This window comes from Sciurus vulgaris (genome assembly GCF_902686455.1).
Source record: "Sciurus vulgaris genome assembly, chromosome: 3".
In the NCBI taxonomy this organism is placed as follows: domain Eukaryota; kingdom Metazoa; phylum Chordata; class Mammalia; order Rodentia; family Sciuridae; genus Sciurus; species Sciurus vulgaris.
The window spans coordinates 57,180,013-57,199,161 of NC_136463.1; the positions used below are offsets into that span (position 1 = coordinate 57,180,013).

Sequence of the window (19,149 nt, forward strand, 5' to 3'; positions counted from 1 at the left end):
TATTTTCAAGAAGGTTCCATGTGCTGCTGAGAAGAAAGTGAATCTGCTCGTTGATGGATGGAATATTCTATATATGTCTATTAAGTCTAGGTTATTGATTGTGTTATTGAGTTCTATGGTTTCTTTGGTTGGATTTTGTTTGGAAGACCTATCTAGTGGTGACAGCGGTGCATTAAAGTTACCCAGAATTATTGTGTTGTGGTCTATGTGATTCCTGAAATTGAGAAGGATTTATTTGATGTACAGGGATGCACCATTGTTTGGGGCATAAATATTTACTATCATTATGTCTTCCTGATTTATGTTTCCTTTAAGCAGTATAAAATGTCCTTCTTTATCCCTTCTGACTAACTTTGACTTGAAGTCCACTTTATCTGATATACAGATGGAAACCCCCGCTTTTTTACTGAGTCCATGTGCATGGTAGGTTTTTTCCCATCCTTTCACCTTTAGTCTGTGGATGTCTTTTTCTATGAGATGAGTCTCTTGCAGGCAGCATATTGTTGGGTCTTTCTTTTTAATCCATTCTGCCAATCTATGTCTTTTGATTGATGAGTTTAGGTCATTAATGTTCAGGGTTATTATTGAGATATGATTTGTATTCCCAGTCATTTGGCTTATTTTTGGGTTTTAAGTTGGCTTTGTTTCTCCTTTGAGTGGTTTTTCTCTAAGGTAGTTCCTCCCTTTGCTTACCTACATTGTTGTTTTTCATTTCCTCCTCATGGAATATTTTGTTGAGAACATTCTATAGCACAGGGTTTGTATTTGTAAATTCTTTTAACTTTTGTTTATTGTGGAAGGATTTTATTTCAGATTTGAAGAATCTGAAGGTTAGTTTTGCTGGGTATAGGATTCTTGGTTGGCAACCATGTTCTTTCAGAGCTTGAAATATGTTGGTCCAGGCCCTTTTAGCTTTTAGAGTCTGGGTTGAGAAGTCTGCTGCTATCTTTATTGATTTCCCTCTATATGTAATCTGATGCTTTTCTCTCACGGCCTTCAAAATCCTATCTTTATTTTGAATGTTAGGCATTTTCATTATCATGTGCCTTGGTGTGGATCTGTTGTGATTTTGTGCATCTGGTGTTCTGTGAGCCTCTTGTATTTGATTTTCCACTTCATTCTTCAGGTTTGGGAAATTTTCTGATATTATTTCATTGAATAGGTTGTTCATTCTTTTGGTTTGTATCTCTGTGCCTTTCTCAATCCCAATAATTCTTAAATTTGGTCTTTTCATGATGTCCCATAGTTCTTGGAGATTCTGTTCATGATTTCTTACCATGTTCTCTGTTTGGGCAGCTTTATTTTCAAGATTAAATATTTTGTCTTCATTGTCTGAGGTTCTGTCTTCCAAGTGGTCCAGTCTTTTGGTGATGCTTTCCATAGTTTTTTATTTGGTTTATTGTCGTCTCCTTCATTTCAAGGATTTCCATTTGGTTTTGGTTTTTTTGTTTGTTTGTTTGTTTGTTTGTTTTTGTTTTTGTTTTTTTGAGAATTTCTATCTCTTTGTTGAAATGATCTTTTGCTTCCTGCAGGTGCTCTTTCAGCTTATTGGTATTATCATTCATTGCCTGCATTTGCTCTCTTATCTCATCCTTTGCTTCGCAAATTGTCTTAATCATGTATAATCTGAAGTCCTTTTCTGACATTTCTTCTAACATACTGTCATTGGATTCTATTAATATAGAATCTAGATTTGTTTGGATCATTTTCTTCCCTTGTTTTTTCATGTTGTTCATGTATATTCCCCTCTAGCAGTGCAGATCTGGGGTATTGCAGATTTCCCCCTATAGGTTTATAGTGGCCCTATAGGTTTCCAAAACCCTTTCTTTAAGGGGAGATCAATATTAGCCCTACCCAGTTCAGACACTATGCAATTCTAGTCCAAATAGCCCCTATGGGGACAATAACAAAATTATCATAATAAACAGAATGAGTTCAAATATTATCTTCGGTAAAACAAACAGGTTTGCAATAAGGTCTGCAGTTTCTAATGGAGGACAAAGGGATGTAGAATGTGGCTATTAATGGGATAAGAAAAGAATATACAGAAGTTCTAGATAATAGAAAGGGTGAGAGTTTAATCAAAAGAAATCAGATGTTAGCATGCAAAAAAGGGAGAAAGAGACTCTGAGGGAACAGGTAAATAAAAGGAAAAGAGAGCAAGAAAAAGAAATAAAAACAAATTTTTTTAAAAGGAGAGAAAAGAAAATCTACAGTATAACAGTCACATAGTAATGAAACCTCCCAGTGTTCAGTAGCCTGATGCGTGAGAGGTACCTGACAATGAGTTTCAAGCCTCCAGCAGGTGTCTCAGAATGGGATTTGCCCCACCCAAAGATGGGAGCTATGGCTTCCAGGATTATCCAAGATGGCCTCTCTGGCTTCGAAATGTGTTGGCAAATGGGGAGCTGCAGCTCAGGGGTGGATGTGGTCAGCTGGAGGTACTGGAGACGGGATGCAGTTGGTCCGGCAGTGGTCCTGGAGGTCAGGTGTGTTTGGTGTGGTTGTGGGATCCTGGAGGGCGGGTGCAATCATTCGGTCTGGGGTCCGGGTGATAGGACGCAGTCAGTTGGTCTGGGGGTCCTGGCGGCAGGGAGCAGTCAGTCAATGTGAGGGCCCCAGAGGCAGGGAGTGATCGGTTGGGCTGAGGTATCCTGGAGAGGGGGCTCAGTCAGTCCGGTCAGGGATCCAATGGGGCCTGGCTGTTGTCTCAAATTGCGGCAGCCACATGTAATCAAACCTGCAGGTACTGTGACAGCGAACTTCCAGGCGACAGCATGCAGCTGGTGCTCCACTGGAGGTCGGCGATCAGTTTGCTGACTATTGTCCGACGATTGGGAGGTGAACCTTGTGCATTGGGTGATGGATAGGTGTAAGGCAGGCGATGGACAGGCGAGAGGCAGGAAAATGGCAGATGATAGGCTCCTGACAGTGAGCAGTCTGCACTCAAAAAAGGCGTCGATATGCTGGCAGACTGCAGGTGATCACAGCAGATGAATGGGGTAAACAGCAAAAACTGATAAGCAGCAAAAACTGCCTCATTGAGAAACAGATATCCTCTGCTTGAAACCAGAGTTACAGAGCGACAAGGAACACAGCCTCCCTCTAGTCCGCCATCTTGGATCTCTCTATTATCTTTTCAATCCATCTATACATCTAAAATTATTTCAAAATAAAAAGTTAAAAAATGAAACTCTTTAATATTGCATATAAGATGCCTCTATTTGTTTTATTATTATGCTCTCTTCCTCTACGTATTCTCTGTTTCCTAATATATACAAAAGTCCAGAGACTGATCATAATACATATCTTTATAACCATTACCTAGCTTTAAGAATTATCAACATTTTCCCCATTTTATTATTGCCACCTCCACCTTTTTTTCCAGAATATTCTTTTTCTTTTTTCAGAATATTTTAAAGCATACACCAGACACTAGTCATCTTACTTATATGCATCTATAACCAATAATAGCTTTTTAAAAATGCAACCACCATGCCACAGTAATTCTTTGGTATCTTTTTAAAAAAATATTTTAGTTGTAGATGGACACAATACCTTTATTTATTTATTTGTATGTGGTGCTTAGGATCAAACCTAGTGCCTCACACGTGCTAAGCAAGTGCTCTACCACTGAGCTACAATCCCAGCCCTCCTTAGTATCTTATAATGTCCAGTTCATATTAAAATTTCTTCAGTTATCTCAAAGATGCCTTTCATAGTTGGTTTGTTCCAATCAGGAAATAAATGAGAGCCACACCTTTTTTTTTTTTTTTTTTTTAATGTCTCTTAAGTCTTCTTTTCTTTTTTTTTTTTTTTTTTTTTTTTTGGTACTAGGGATTGATCCCAGGGCCACTTTACCACCTAGCCACATCCACATCCCCAGTTCTTTTTAGTTTTTATTTTGAGATAGTTCTGTCTAAGTTGCTGAGTGTCTCACTATATTGTTGAGGCTGATCTCAAACTTGCAATCCTTCTGCTTCAGCCTCCCTAGTCATTGGAATTATAGGCATGCACCACAGAGCCAGTGGTATCTCTCATTCTATAAAGACCACTCTTCTTTTTATTTCTTTCTCATTTCATGCCACTGAAAACCTGGATCATCTGTTCCACAGATTGTTCTTCATTCTGGAGCTGGTTGATTGCTTCCATCTCCATATATTTTTTAATTTGTTCATTTATCTTCTTAAGTTTCTACAAAGTGGTAGTTAGATCTAGATGACAAGATTCTTTTGATGTGGTCCTTACCAACCTGATCTCATGCTACTTCTTGCTGCTATCCGCCCTCCAGCCAAACGCTTCTAAATAAAGATGCCATACTTAACCCGCTGTGGAACTTTCCATTGTCTTGCCCAACTAATTTCTTCTTTTCCTTAGGGAGGGGAGTCATTTCCTGACCCCCACTTGAGGTTAGACAAACCCCTACCCCAAGTCCTCATAGCACTGTGAATTTCCCCTCTGGTATTTCACCTTTCTCATTCTTACAATTCCTTATCTACCTTTTCAATTGTAAACACAGAAAGCATGGGTGCTATATCTATCCCTCAGGGTCTGGTTTTGCAGGTGTGGTAGGAGATCTTTAATTGCTTGTCTAATTACCCCACCCCCATGCTTTCCATTCACACTCCTTATCTTTCTTCTCCAGCTTCAGCCCCCAACAGCCAGAAAGGGGAAACCTACCTCCTCCGCAGATTGAAGGGAAATAACTTTTCACCACTCCCTTGGCCAGAGAACAACCTTTTCCTAGCCAGACAGGCATGGTGGTGCACACCTGTAATTACAAGTACCCAGGAGACTGAGGCAGGAAGATTGCAAATTCAAACCCAGCCTCAGTAATTTAGTGAGACTCTCTATTCATGCAAAAAAAAAAAAGGTTTTTCTAAATTTTTACCATCTACTGCACAAAAGTATGAAAAGATGGCTATCTCTGAGTGGTGGGGATTGCTAAGGATTTGCTTATTCATTTTGCGTGGATATACTGCTCATTTTTTTATCCATTAACACAAAGAACTTTTGTAATAAAAATGTTTTGTGTACAATTTGCTCCTTTAATAATTTATTTACCAACTTTTCTTCTTGCACCACCACCATCACCACACCCCCCTACTGGGGATGGAACTCAGGAACTGAGCAACATCCCTATACATTTTCATTTTATTTTTGAGACAGGGTCTCACTGAATTGTCCAAACTGACCTCAAATTTGTGATCCTCTTGCCTCGGCCACCTATATCACTGGGATTATAGACATGTACCATTGCACCCAAAATTTATCAAATATTTATTGAATGTACAGAAGGCTTGGTGTTGGAACTTACATATTTAATGGGAAAAAAAAAAACAGATAATGATCCCTGACTCCACAAAGATTATGATCTGTGTCAGGGATTAGTAAACTGTGGCCTCCAGCCAAAACCAACCCACCATCTGTTTTTGTATGACTTTTGAGTAAGAGATGGAAAGAATAATATATCATGATGTAAAAATTATATGAAATTCAAGTTGTAGTGTTAACAAATGTATATTAAAACAGAGCTGCAACCATGTTTTTACTTTTTTTCTGTAGCCATTCTCAGGATACAAATGGTACTAATATGGAACAGAAATTCTATGGCCCACAAAGCCTAAAATATTTGCTAACAGACCCTTTACAGGCAAGAGATGATGGTGCTTTGATTTTGAAGAAAAGAAGAGAGACCCTAAGCTGGGCATGGTGGCACAAGCTCATAATCCTAATGGCTCAGGAGGCTGAGGCAGGAGGATCACAGTTGAAAGCCAGCCTTAGCAAAAGTGAGGTGCTAAGAACCTCAGTGAGACCCTGTCCCTAAATAAAATACAAAATAGATGTAGTTAAGTGCCCCTGAGTTCAATCCCCGGAACAGAAAAGAAGGAAGGGAGAAAGGAAGAGAGGGAGGATGGGAGGGAGAAAGGAAGGAAGAAAGTAAGGAGAAAAGAAAAAAAAAAAAAGAAGAGCGACCCTAGGGCTAATGAGATGGAAACAATGGTCATGATCAGGAAGAGAGTGGAAGTAGTAAAGGATTGCTCCCTGGTTCCTAGCTAGGGGAACTGGATAGAAGAAAGTGCCATCTGTTCATAGTGAAGACACAAGAGTAGCAGAGTTGGAGTAGTTAAAAGGAGTTTAGAGAGAAACATAATGAATTTCGGGGGAACTTTTAAAGTTTATAGGACATCCTGATGGAGATTCTGGAAGTCCGATTTTATGCTTTGTTTTTGAGGTATTGGGAATTGAACCCAGGGGTGCTCTACCACTGAGATACATCCCCTGCCTTTGTGTGTGTGTGTGTGTGTGTGTGTGTGTGTGTGTGCGCGCGCGCGTGCCAGGGATTGAACTGAGAAATGCTCAACCACTCAGCCATATCCCCACCAATTTTTATTTTTTATTTTGAGACAGAGTCTTATTAAAGACTTAGGGCTGGGTCTGGGGATATAGTTCAGCTGGTAAGGCCCTGGGTTCAATCCCTAGCACCACAAAAAAAAAAAGTTGCTTAGGGCCTCACTAAATTGTTGCATCTGGCTTTGAACTTGCCATCCTCCTGCCTCAGCCTCCTAAGTGGCTGGGATAACTGTCATGAGCCACCACAACCAGCTCAGATATGTTTAAATATACAATTGTTGTCAGTTACAGTTACTGTAGAGTGCTGTAGAACATTAGAAATTATTCCTCTTATTCAGTGCACCCCTGCACCCATTAACCATCCTCAAAGAACATTTAAGTGACCCTCAATTCTGACACCCAGAGATAATCACTGTTGCCATTTTGACGTATTTATAGACTCTTTTAATCAGAATATAGAATGTAGATATTTCTACAAAATTTTAATAATGGTATACCATATATTGCTGTTTTTCTTTACTTTTTTTTTTTTTTTTTTTTTGGTCCTGGGGATTGTTGAACCCAGAGGTGCTTGACCACTGAGCAAAATCCCCAGCCCTTTTAATTTTTTATTTTGAGGGATAGGGTTTTGCTAAATTGTGGCCTTACTAAATTGTAGAGGCTGACCCTCAAACTTGACATCCTCCTGCCTCAGCCTCACAAGTTCCTGGGATTATAGGCATGCACCACCACACCCAGCTGCTAACTTGTTTTCTTAACATAACAATATGTTATGAACAATTTTTCATGTCATTAGTCAGTTTCTTTTCATGGATAGTTGTATACTAGCTAACCAGTCCTACTTTTGGAGATTTAGAGAGTTCCTAATTTTTCTCAATTATAAGTGAAAAAGGAAGTGGAAAGTGGCCCATTTTGCAACCTAACCAGGACCCAAGATGGTGTGGGCCTGCCTGGTGGGTGAGGAGTTGATTTGCTGGAGATGTTCTGCATGGAGTGTCTGGTCAGGAATGAAAAAAGAGAGTTTATAGGTATGTGGGTAGAAGTGTAGGATGGAGATGGGGTCATCATGGGTCAGAGTGGGGTGCTAGTCTCAAGTCAGCCCATGGGATCAGGTCTGAGCCCTACAAGGGAGGAATCATGGATAGAAGCTAGAGGGGGCACTTGAATGAACCCCTGTAAAACCAAGGGGCTCCTCTTCCTTCTTGGGGAACACAGTGTGGTTTTGGTGAGCACTGACAAGTCTAAAGAATCCAAGAGTGGCTCTGGCACCTGGACAGCTGGCAGGTTTGGGGAGCATTCAAAGGTGAGACAAGAAACAGCAAGTTATAGATCGTTATGATTAACAGCCCCGGTTGGTACCCACATGCTAGGGTAGGGGAGCAGACTTTGTTCAGTTTCTAATGTTTCGAGATTTTCCTGATAATCTGTTGATTTCTAGTTTGAGTCCATTATGGTCAGAGAACATTTTCTGTATGATTTACATTTTTAAAACTAAAAATGTAAAACTAAAAATGTTAAGGTTGAGTTTGTGATTGAGGATACATGGTCTACCTTGGTACATGTTCCATGAGTACTTGAAAAGAATGTGTATTCTCCCATTATTGGGTAGGGTGATCTTTCAGTATTGATTGCATCCTGTTGGTTGAGGGTGTTGTTGAATTCCTCTGCTTCCTTGTCAGTTTTTGTTGCATTGTTCAATCAATTGCTGAGAGGTGTGCCATAGATTATGAATTTAAACAAATTTGGTTTGATTCCAAGTTCCAGTAGTTATACCTGAGTTGGTGTGGACAGATTCATAATTAGACTCCCTAGAGAAACTCTTCTGAGATCCAAACTCTGCTGGCCTAGCATGGAAAATACAAATAACAAATATTCTAGTCTGTGTCATACTATGTTCTAAGTACTCTTTCCTCCCCCAGGGGTGCTTTACTACTGAGTAGCATCCCCAGCCCTTTTCATTTTTAATTTTGAAACAGGGTCTCTTTAAATTGCTGAGGCTGGCCTTAAACTTGGGATCCTCCTGCCTCAGCCTCTCTAGTCACTGGAATTACAGGCATGTGCCACCATACCTGGCTGTGCTAAGCACTTTCATACATCAATTTAATCTTCACAACAAAACTATAATTCAGATGTTATTGCCCCCATTTTACAAATGAGGAAATTGAGGCACAAGGAGGTTAGGTAATTTAATCAAGTCAAATAGGGTAACCTGGGAACAAACCCAGGCAATATGGCTCCAGATATATGCTTCAACTTCTGCATCATATATGGGAAATGACACAATTAGCTATAGCTTGGATATCGCCCAAAGGCCAGTGTATTGAAGACTTGGTCTCAAGGTGGTGCTATTGGGAGGTGGTGAAACCCTTAAGAAAGGAGCCTAGTAAGAGGTCTTGAGATCAATGAGGATGTACCCTTGAAGGGGTTTGTGGGATCCCAGTACCCTCCTTTTTTTTTTTTTTTTTTTTTTTTGCTTTCTAGTCATGAGGTGAGCAGTTTTGCTCCCCACATGCTCCTGCCATAATGTGTTACCTTGTCTCTAGTTTGAAAACAATGAGTCAGCCTGATCTTGATCTGAAACATCCAAACTGTTAGCCAAAATAAAACTTTTCTTTTTGTAAGTTAATTATCTCAGGTGTTTCGTTGTAGTAGCAGAAAGCCGATTATCACAATAATCTTGGGCAAATTACCAGCCTCTCTGTGTCTACCTCTTTACCACAAAATAGGGAGAGTAACAGTACCTATTCTATAGAGTTGCAGTGACACAAAGGAAATTAATAAATGTAAATGCTTACCCCAGCCCATATATCACATTTCATTGTTATTGGTTTTATTGCAGAGTAAGAGAGCAATTTTAAGACAGAGACTGAAAATAAAACTAAAACTAAAACTAATTTCCCACATTTGGCCAAGCAAACACTTTGCCCTATATCCCTATTAACTATAGGCACACCAGAAGTCCACACTTGCCATGGCACCCATCATCACCTAGATTTATCTCCAAACAACTCTTCATCCCTTCTTTGGTACAATCTCCTACCTTCTCCCCACCCTAAATCCTTTCATTGGACCCTACCTGGAACTTAAGCTATGTCATCAACAAAATTCCCCAAGTCATCATCCCAATTTTCCCTTTGCCTTCTTGCTCTCATAGAAACTTGACTCTCCCTCAGAGACACTACTCCCTTGCAACACTCCAAAGTAGTATTAGCTCTTTTATTTTTCTGTTACTCTCCACATACCTGGAAGTGAAGCAGGTATCTTTCTCACTTCTTCCTGTTGCTTCCAAAAAATTTCTGCTCCCTCTAAAACCAAAGCTTCTTTGAAGCACATGAAAATGGACTACATTGCTCATCACCCACCCTTCCTTGTTACAGTCATCTGCCCACACCTACCAATTTCTCCAAAGGCATTTAGCTTACATTAACTTTTCGACCATTAATCATGTTCTCGTTGATGTGGACACAAATCCACCTAGATAATCCAATAGTTTAAACTTGCAGTTGCTTTTCCTTTACACTCTACTACAATCTTTTCCTCTGTGCCAACTCAGCCACACACTCCCATGGTCAAACCCCAGGCCCTGTCATTATCAGTAACTGCACCTTTTCCAATCTCCCCACCACTATCCATATTTGTGGTCCCTTCTCTGTACCCTCATACCAGGAATCCTTCAACCCTTCAGAGTCTTTAGTCCATTAATCACTCCACGTTTTCATTATCTGTCATCCTCTTCAAGTTTTTGCATCTCACCTCACCCAGTTTAGATTCAGTTACCCATTGCTACAATCATTCCATTGAATACACTCTTTTTTTTTCTTTTTAATTTGGTGCTGGATATTGAACCCATGACCTCATGCATGCTAACCAAGAGCTCTAACAGTGAGCTACATCCCCAGCCCTTTTTATTTTATTTTGAGATAACGACTCACTAAGTTGCTGAGGTTGGCCTCAAACTTGTGATCCTCCTGCCTCAGCCTCTCAGGCATGTTCTGCTGCACCAGGCTCTGCATACATTCTTTTTTTTTTTTTTTTTTTGGCGGGGGCTTTCTGGTATTGAACCCAGAGGTGTTCAACCACTAAGCCACATTCCCAGCCCTTTTTTATATTTTATTTAGTGACGGGGTCTCGCTGAGTTGCTTAGGGGCTCACTAAGTTGCTGAGGCTGGCTTTGAACTCATAATCTTCTTGCCTTAGTCTCCTGAGCTGCTGGGATTAGAGGCAAGTGCCAGTATACCTGACTCTGCATACATTCTTAATTCCCTTGTTCCTCTCCCTCCATCTCACTTGCCTGCAAAACTGCAAGGTTAGTTAAACCAAATTCCATCAATGATGAGACTTTTTCTAAACTACATGACTGGAGATAAATAAGTATACTGAGTGATTTCACTTTGAATATATAATCACAAATCACAGATAGGCTCTTAGCATTGTCCAACAATCATATTTGGTTTCCCTTCTCAGTTCTCTTTTTTATCCTCTGAAATAATGACTTAATACCCACAATGATTAATGACTTAATCTCTCCACAAATGGCAACACCTCTCCATCCTCAGCTACTGAATTTAATTTTTAATTTACACAGAAAAGAGAAGCAACCAGAACTCCCTTCTCTTTCTACCAGTGCTTTTTATTGTGTCTCTTGCTTGCATGTTTCTTTTTTTTTCTCTGTGTTTGTGGGGTTATTTTTTTCTTTTTCAGTCTCTCTGTTGAATGCAATCTTCAAAAGCTGGATGATCCTTTCTTCTCCATTCACATTTTTTTGTTTTGTTTTGTTTTGGTAGCAGGGATTGAACCCAAAGGAACTTAACCACTGAGCCATATCCCCAGACCATTAAAAAAAATTGTTTTTAATTTCAAAACACTATCTCACTAAGTTGCTTAGGGCCTTGCTAAGTCTGTTCACATCTTGACCACTTCAGTGAAACCCCCTTTATTAACAACCTTACCAAATCCAATGGTCAGTACTTATCCCTTAGGACCAATTCACATAATTGTTTCCTTCCTTGAAATCTTCCAGGATATCACACTCCCCTGGTTTTCCTTCCACCTGGCCAGTACCAATGTGTCTGTCCCCTATTCTCTTCTCTCTAACTATGTTCATTCCCCCATCCCTACCCTGCCTGTCTACCTCCTGCATACAGAGCACAATGTGTTCCTAGCTATGCTGCCATCTGCCAGCAGTTCTTCCTTGTCACTCAGTGGCTCCTAATGTCTCTAAATATTACCTCTCCCGAAGTGAATATATTTTACATCTCAGGAGATAAGCAGATCTGACTGCATCCTTTTGATGATTTCTCTTGTGGATAAGGAGGAGACATTGCATGGAGTTCTACTTTAGTGACCTTATTTCTGGAACTGCACCCAAGATGAGGATCCACAAGATGAGGACCCACTTGCAGAGAAATCAGAGCTAGCAGACCCTAATGCTCCACCTCTGTGCCCTGTTCCTAATCCCTGCTGAGGTGATGACTCTTCTCAGGAAATCCTTCCTCTCTATGGAAATAATCTATTCCTGATACCCTCTTTGGTACTGCAAATATTACAACCAAATATGTGTTGTTGTTTTTTCAGGGGCTACTCACCATAGATAAATAGTAGAGGGAGAGAGTGGATGCTGAACTCTGATTCCCTGGTCTCCAGAAGTCTCAGTTGTGAGAGTAAGAAGAAAGAAACACTGAGGGGATGTTGATAGGTTTTCCATTGAAAATCTGAATTTGAACTCTTTACCATCTGAGGATTGTCTCCCTTCTAAAGACTCTATCTGGTCCTCATGTGGATGTTAGTTTTCAGGAACTGATGACCCTGGCCTTGCCATGCTCTGGAACATTCAGTTCCCATCCCCAGCCAGATCACATTACAAAACATTCTAGATAGTAATCCTTGGGTCCTCTGCATAGTATCACTTTCATTCCTGAGTCTACCTTCATTTCCTTAACTTTCATGGTTTTAACTTCCCCACTTCAGGAAACAAAAACACTGTCCATTTGGTTATTCAAGCCCCAAGTTTAGAGACTTCTTTGACATCCTTCTTTCTATTACTGCCACCTTCAATCCATCAGTCCATGCTCTCCCTATGCATCTCCCTGGTCCACACCTACATCTTTCTCACCTATACTGCTGTAATATTTTTTTCTTTTTTTTTTTTTTCCTTTTTGTTAGTTTTAGATGGACATAATCCCTTTATTTTATTTATTTATTTTTATGTAGTGCTAAGGATTGAACCCAGTGCCCCACACATGCTAAGCAAGTGCAAGCACTCCACCACTGAGCTACAACCCCAGTCTGTAGTAGCCTCTTAACTCCTGGTATCCTGGCTCCTGCTCTTCCTTTTCACAATCCATTCTTCAGATACCACCAAAATAGTCTTTAAAAAAATAAAAAATAAGGGTCAAATGTAGTGACATATACCTATAATCCCAGCAACTAGGGAGGCTAAAGCAGGAGGATCATGTGTTCAAAGCCAGCCTCAGCAACTTAGCAAGGCCCTAAGCAACTTAGCAAGACCTCGTCCCTAAATAAAATATAAAAAAGGGCTGGGGATGTGGCAGTGTCCCTGGGTTCAATCTCTGGTACCACAAATAAATAAATAAGGCCTAGGAGTGTAACTCAGTGGTAGAGTGGGTGCTTAGCTTACACAGGCCCTGGGTTCAATCCCCAGCATCAATAAACAAATAGGTAAATAAATAAATTAAATCACTTCATGGCCCTATTTATTTATGTATTTATTTGTTTTTTAGGTGGCAGCAACTCCTTTCCTTTATTTCTTCCTCTTGCAAAAGGAAATTCAAGTTTTGCAGCTTTCCTTCCCTGTCCTCAAGTCCCCAACCAGACAAGTGACCACAGGCACCAAATCTTAGGCAGTAACAGCACAGGTCTCAGACACTTGCCTCCAGTTCTGAGATCCAAATGGATATTTGTGTCAGTAAGTCAGCATTAAATCCATCAAAAAGAAAGAAAGAAAGAAAGAAAGAAAGAAAGAAAGAAAGAAAGAAAGAAAGAAAGAAAGAAAGAAAGAAAAGAAAAGAAAAGAAAAGAAAAGCACCACTCAAAACCAGGGGGACAGCTAGGCCTGAAGCTTTAAGGTAGACCACAGGCAAGCTTCTGAGAAATAAGTCTCAAGACAAGAGGCCACTTAAGCTTGGCTGGATGGAACCCCACAATAACAGTGTTCACCTCTATTTGTATGGAAGGCTGTTGAGGGTAAGTCACCTCAATTGTCTGAAAAAAAGGGGAACACACGAGTCTGTCAATGGAATCAATCAAAGTAGTATCCTGGTCACAGCTCTACCTTCTTGTGCCCAAGTGGTTGCTGGGTCAGCTGCAGGGCAAAGGCAGGCTTCCAAGGAGAGGGAGACAGCAGGGTACTTCTAGGCCATGTAAGCCTGTCTCTCAGAAGACTTCCAGGAGGGAAAGCTCATTCTCAGGGTCATTTGACCGTAACTTCACCCAGGGCCTCAAACACCTCTCACTTGTTGTCCCTGAAGTCCCCATCAATCTGGCTAACACTTTGCTCCTCCACCACCCACAGTTGGCAGTTGGTTTCTGTGATGAGCCGGGCATTTGGCTAATGACAACCACAGTACCCTCATACTCATTGATGGCCTCTCCCAGAGCATCAAATAGTCTCTATGTCCAAGTTTTTAGTTGGCTCATCCAAGATGAAGACATTGGGCTCCTGACAGGCCAGCTCTTCAAACACAACTTGGGCTTTCTGCCCACCAGAGAGTATACAGATCTGGATGGTGTGTGCATGACTCCCAAGAACAAAGAGGCCCAGGCACTTGCACATATCCTGGTAGGGCAGATTAACACAGCCCTATTTAAAGCCTTCCAAAGACTTCTAACCTTCTCACAAGGCCCCGTGTGGGAATCAGCCCCTGTCTGTCTTTCTGATCTCATCTTGGATCCTTCTTCCTTCTTTTGATTAGAATCACAAGATTCTAATGTTTTCAAAGTTCAGTCACTTTTGGTTCCTCATGGCAAGTTCTTTCACTCTAGGTTCCCCTCTCTAAGTGGAGATGACAGCATTGTGGTGAAGGGTACAGACCCTGGAGCCAAGTTGCCTGGCTCAGAATCCCCTCAGCAAAATGAGAACAATAATAATAACTCCAATTTCTCTCACCGGTTTCTTATCAGAATTATGGGAGTAAATACATGTAAAACAATTAGGAAAGAGCCTGCCTGGCATTTTGGTCAACCATTTTTATGTTAGTTATTATTATATCCTGCAAGTCCATTGCAAATATTTATAAATCCCAGAACAGCAGCACAGGGGAAGATCCAGGGAGGCTGCGTTCCTTGTCTCTCCGCAATGCCGGATTCAAGCAGAGGATATCTGTTTCTTGGTGAGGCAGTTTTTGCTGCTTATTGATTCCCTACTCTTTACCCCATTTGTCTGCTGTGATCACCTGCAATCTGCCAGCATATCCACGCCTTTTTTGAGTGCAAATTGCTCACTGTCAGGCATCTATCATCCGCCATTTGCCTGCCTCTCGCCTGTCCATCGCCTGCCTTACCCCTATCCATCACCCAACGCTCCAGGTTCACCTCCCAATCATCCGACAGCTGCCAGCAGACTGACCGCAGACCGCCAGTAGAGAACCAGCTGCCTGCTGCTGCCTGGAAGTTCACCGTTACAGTACCTGCAGGTTTGATTACACATGGCTGCCGCCATTTTGAGACAACAGCCAGGCCCTGTAGGACCCCTGGCTGGACTGAGTGAGTCTCGTCTCCAGGATCCCTCAGCCTGACCAATCACTCCCTGCCTCTGGGGCCCTTACATCGATTGACTGCTCCCTGCCGCCAGGACCCCCAGACCAACTGACTGCGTCCTATCACCGGGACCCCAGACCGACTGATTGCACCCGCCCTCCAGGATCCCATAACCACACCAAACACACCCGACCTCCAGGACCACTGCCGGACCAACTGCATCCCGTCTCCAGTACCTCCAGCTGACCACATCCACCCCTGAGCTGCAGCTCCCCATTTGCCAACACATTTCGAAGCCAGAGCAGCCATCTTGGATAATCCTGGAAGCCATATCTCCGATCTTCGGGTGGGGCAAATCCCATCCTGAGACACCTGCTGGAGGCTTGAAGCTCATTGTCAGAAAGGGTTTTGGAAACCTATAGGGCCACTATAAACCTATAGGGGGAAATCTGCAATATCCCAGATCTGCAGCACTAGAGGGGAAGATACATGAACAACATGAAAAAACAAGGGAAGAAAATGATCCAAACAAATCTAGATTCTATAGTAATAGAAACCAATGACAGTATGTTAGAAGAAATGTCAGAAAAGGACTTCAGATTATACATGATTAAGATGATTCACGAAGCGAAGGATGAGATAAGAGAGCAAATGCAGGCAATGAATGATAATACCAATAAGCTGAAAGAGCACCTGCAGGAAGCAAAAGATCATTTCAACAAAGAGATAGAGATTCTAAAAAAAAAAAAACAAAAAAACAAAGGGAAATCCTGTTTATTTCCTTCATATAATTAGCATAGTCTTTCATTTCTTTATTGTCTGTCTCCTCAAACTATAGTATGTCAAGATAAGTGCTGTATCTGTTGACTCCGGAACTTGGCCTTTACAGCAAAGATGTTTGATACTGAATTTCACTGAATCTAAGACACCATTGATTGTAACACACCATTATTTTACGTACCCCTGAGAAAAAATGCTGCCAGTTAAACTACAATACAATTATTTCTTAATATTTAAACTTCTAAATTTTATGTCAATTAAAACTCTTTCAGATCTTTTAAAAAAAAATTCTAGTGCATACTTGAACAATGTTTTTCCACACAACATTGTTCTCGGTGCCAGTAAGAACATTGGCCAGGGCTGGGTACAGTGACTCACACCTGTAATCCCAGTTCAAAGCCAGCTTCAGCAACATAGAAAGGCCCAAAGCAACTTAGTGAAACCCCATCTCGAAATAAAAAATAAAAAAGGGCTGGGATGTAGTTTGGGGGTAAAATGCCCTTGGGTTAAATCCCCAGTACCCACCTCCCAAAAAAAGAACATTGACCAAGGTCTAGGGATGTGGCTCAGTGGTAGAGTACTTGCCTAGCATGCATGAAGCCCTGGGTTCAATCCCCAGTACCTCAAATTAAAAAATAAAAAGTAAACGAATAAAATAAAGAAAGGGCCAAACAGCATTTTGTTTGTTTGGTGCTGGGGATTGAACCAGAGTCCAGCACATGCTAGGCAAATGCTTTACCACTCTGCTATGCCTCCAGCCAGGCAATTCTTTACCGTTTCCTCTTTTTACTTCCTTTTTTCCTTCCTCCCTTTCTTTTATACTGAGGATTGCTGAGGTTGACCTCACACTTGCAAACCTCCTGCCTCAGCCTCCTGAGTCCTTAAGATTACAGTTATGTGCCAACATACCAGGTTCCAGCATTTCTCAAGAATGTTCTTCCAAGGCATGTTCTTGCTTTACCAATAGTGTGCACAGAATTGACACCTTCAAGCCACTTGTGGTGGCACACCTGGTAATCCTAGCAACTCAGGAAGCTGAGGCAGGATGGTAAGTTTGAGTCCAACCAGGACAACTTTGGGAGGCTCTACTTCAAAGTCAAAAATAAAAAGGGCTGAGGATGTAGCTCAGTGGTGAAGTGCTCCTGGGTTCACTTCCCAGTACTGAGAAAAAAAATTGACACCTTCACTAACATCTCCATTATTTTTTGTACTGGGGATTGAACCCAGGGACACTTTACCACTAAATTACATCTCCAGCCCTTTCAGTCCATTTAAATTTTTTTAGTTTTGAGACAGGGTCTCCCTAAATTGCCAAGGCTGACCTCAAACTTGCAGTTCTTCTGCCTCCACTTCTGAGTCTCTGGGATTATAGGCATGTACTGCCAGTTCTGGCTATTAACATCAAAATTTCACCCCTACTTTGTTCTTTGTTTCCATGCCTTTTAAATACATCATTAACTTGTTGTTTCTATTTTAAAACACAATATTCTGGGCAATGTGGTGCATGCCTGTAAACACACACACACACACACACACACACACACACACACACTTTAATAGGAGGCATGGTGATACATGCCTGCAATCCCAGCTATTCTGGAGGCTGAGCAGGAGAATCACTTAAGCACACAAGTTTAAGGTCAACCTATGTAATATAGTGATACTCCATCTCAAAAAAACAACAAAATGAAACATATATATACATATATATGTACATTTATATATAATACAATTTTAAGTTCAAAGGAAAAACTGCAGAAAGTACAGTTCCCACATATATTATGCCCTTACACATGCACAACCTTCTCCATTATCAACATACAATACCACAGTGGAACATTTGTTACAATCAGTGAAACTATATTAACATCATTATCAGCCAAAGTCCATAGTCTGCGTTAGGGTTCACTCTTGGGAGTTGTACATTCTATGACTTTGGACAAATGCATGACGTATCCACCATTAAAGTGTCATATAGAGTAATTTCAGTTCCCTAAAATAATCCTCTGTGTTCCGTCTATTCTACTGTCCCATCCCTCCACAATCTCTGGCAACACTGACCTTTTCAATGCTCCATGGTTTTGTATCTTCTGGAATCTCATATAGTTAGAATTATACAATATGCAGCCCTTTCACTGGCTTCTTTCACTCAGTAATAAGTATTGAAGGTTCCTCCATGTCTTTTCATGGCTTTATAGTTCATTTCTTTTTTTTCCCCCCAGTACTAGGGTTTGAACCCAGGTCCTCACGCATGCTAGGCAAGCACTCTACCACTCAGCTATATCCCCAGCCCTCTATAGGAAGTCTCGAAGTCAGTAGTGCTGTCCTTTAACTTTGTTCCTCTTTTTCAGTCTTGTGGTTGTCTATTCCAGGTCTTTTGCCTCTACATAAACTAGAATCAGTTTGTCAACAACCACAAATAACTTGTTGCGTTTTGATTGGGATTGGATTGAACACAGATCAAGTTGAAAGAACTGATATCTTGATAATATTGACTTGTCCTATCCCTGAAACTGAAATATTTCAGTTTACTTAGATCTTTGATTTCTGCTTGGCCCAGTGGCACACACTTATTATCCCAGCAGCTCAAAAGCCTGAGGCAGGAGGATCAAAAGTTCAAAAGCGCCAGTGCCGGCCATATAGGTCATCTAGTGGAGAGCCTGACTCTGATGCTGGAGACCCAGGTTCGAGTCCCCAGCCCTCTGTTCTTGTGCAAACACCAAACAAACAAGCGAAGGAAAAGTTCAAAAGCAGCCTCAGAAAAACAGTGAGGGCCCAAGCAACTTATTGAGACCCTGTCTCAAAAAAAAAAAAAAAAAAAAAGGACTGGGGATGTGGCTCATTGGTTAAGCACCCTTGACTTTAATACCCAGTACCAAAAGAAAAAAGATCTTTCTTTGAAATTCTGGAGCTTTCTTCTTATATATCTTATATATATTTTGTTAGATCAGATTTTCTATCTAATTACAGTCAAATGCCACATAACAATGTTTCAGTCAATAATAGACAGCATATTCGATGGTGATCCCATAAAATTGTATTGCCTGGTGATGTCAAAGTCATCTTAGTTTGTGCAAATACATTCTATGCTATTCTTACAATGACAAAATTGTTTAGTAATGCATTTATTAGAACAAAGCCCAAGTTTAAGTTCATGTGATTGTATTCATGTGTCTAATGTGCTAGTAACATACACACACACACACACACACACACACACACACACACACACACACACTTCATTTGGAGCCATGGTGGTATGTGGCTATAGTTCCAGCTACTCAGGAAGCTGAGGAAGGA

General features: G+C 41.0%; 1 protein-coding gene and 1 long non-coding RNA gene across 2 annotated transcripts in view; one reads left to right on the top strand and one right to left on the bottom strand.

Annotated features, from left to right (window-relative positions):
* Nucleotides 1–19,149, top strand: part of LOC306656229 (transmembrane 4 L6 family member 5-like) — a 36,575-nt gene that overhangs the window by 4,730 nt on the left and 12,696 nt on the right. The window lies entirely within an intron of this gene.
* LOC306656251 lies at nucleotides 6,864–13,278 on the bottom strand. The gene is made up of 2 exons (XR_013762460.1): nucleotides 11,940–13,278; nucleotides 6,864–8,198 (listed from the first exon to the last, which is right to left on the bottom strand). It is a non-coding gene; the product is annotated as an uncharacterized lncRNA (long non-coding RNA).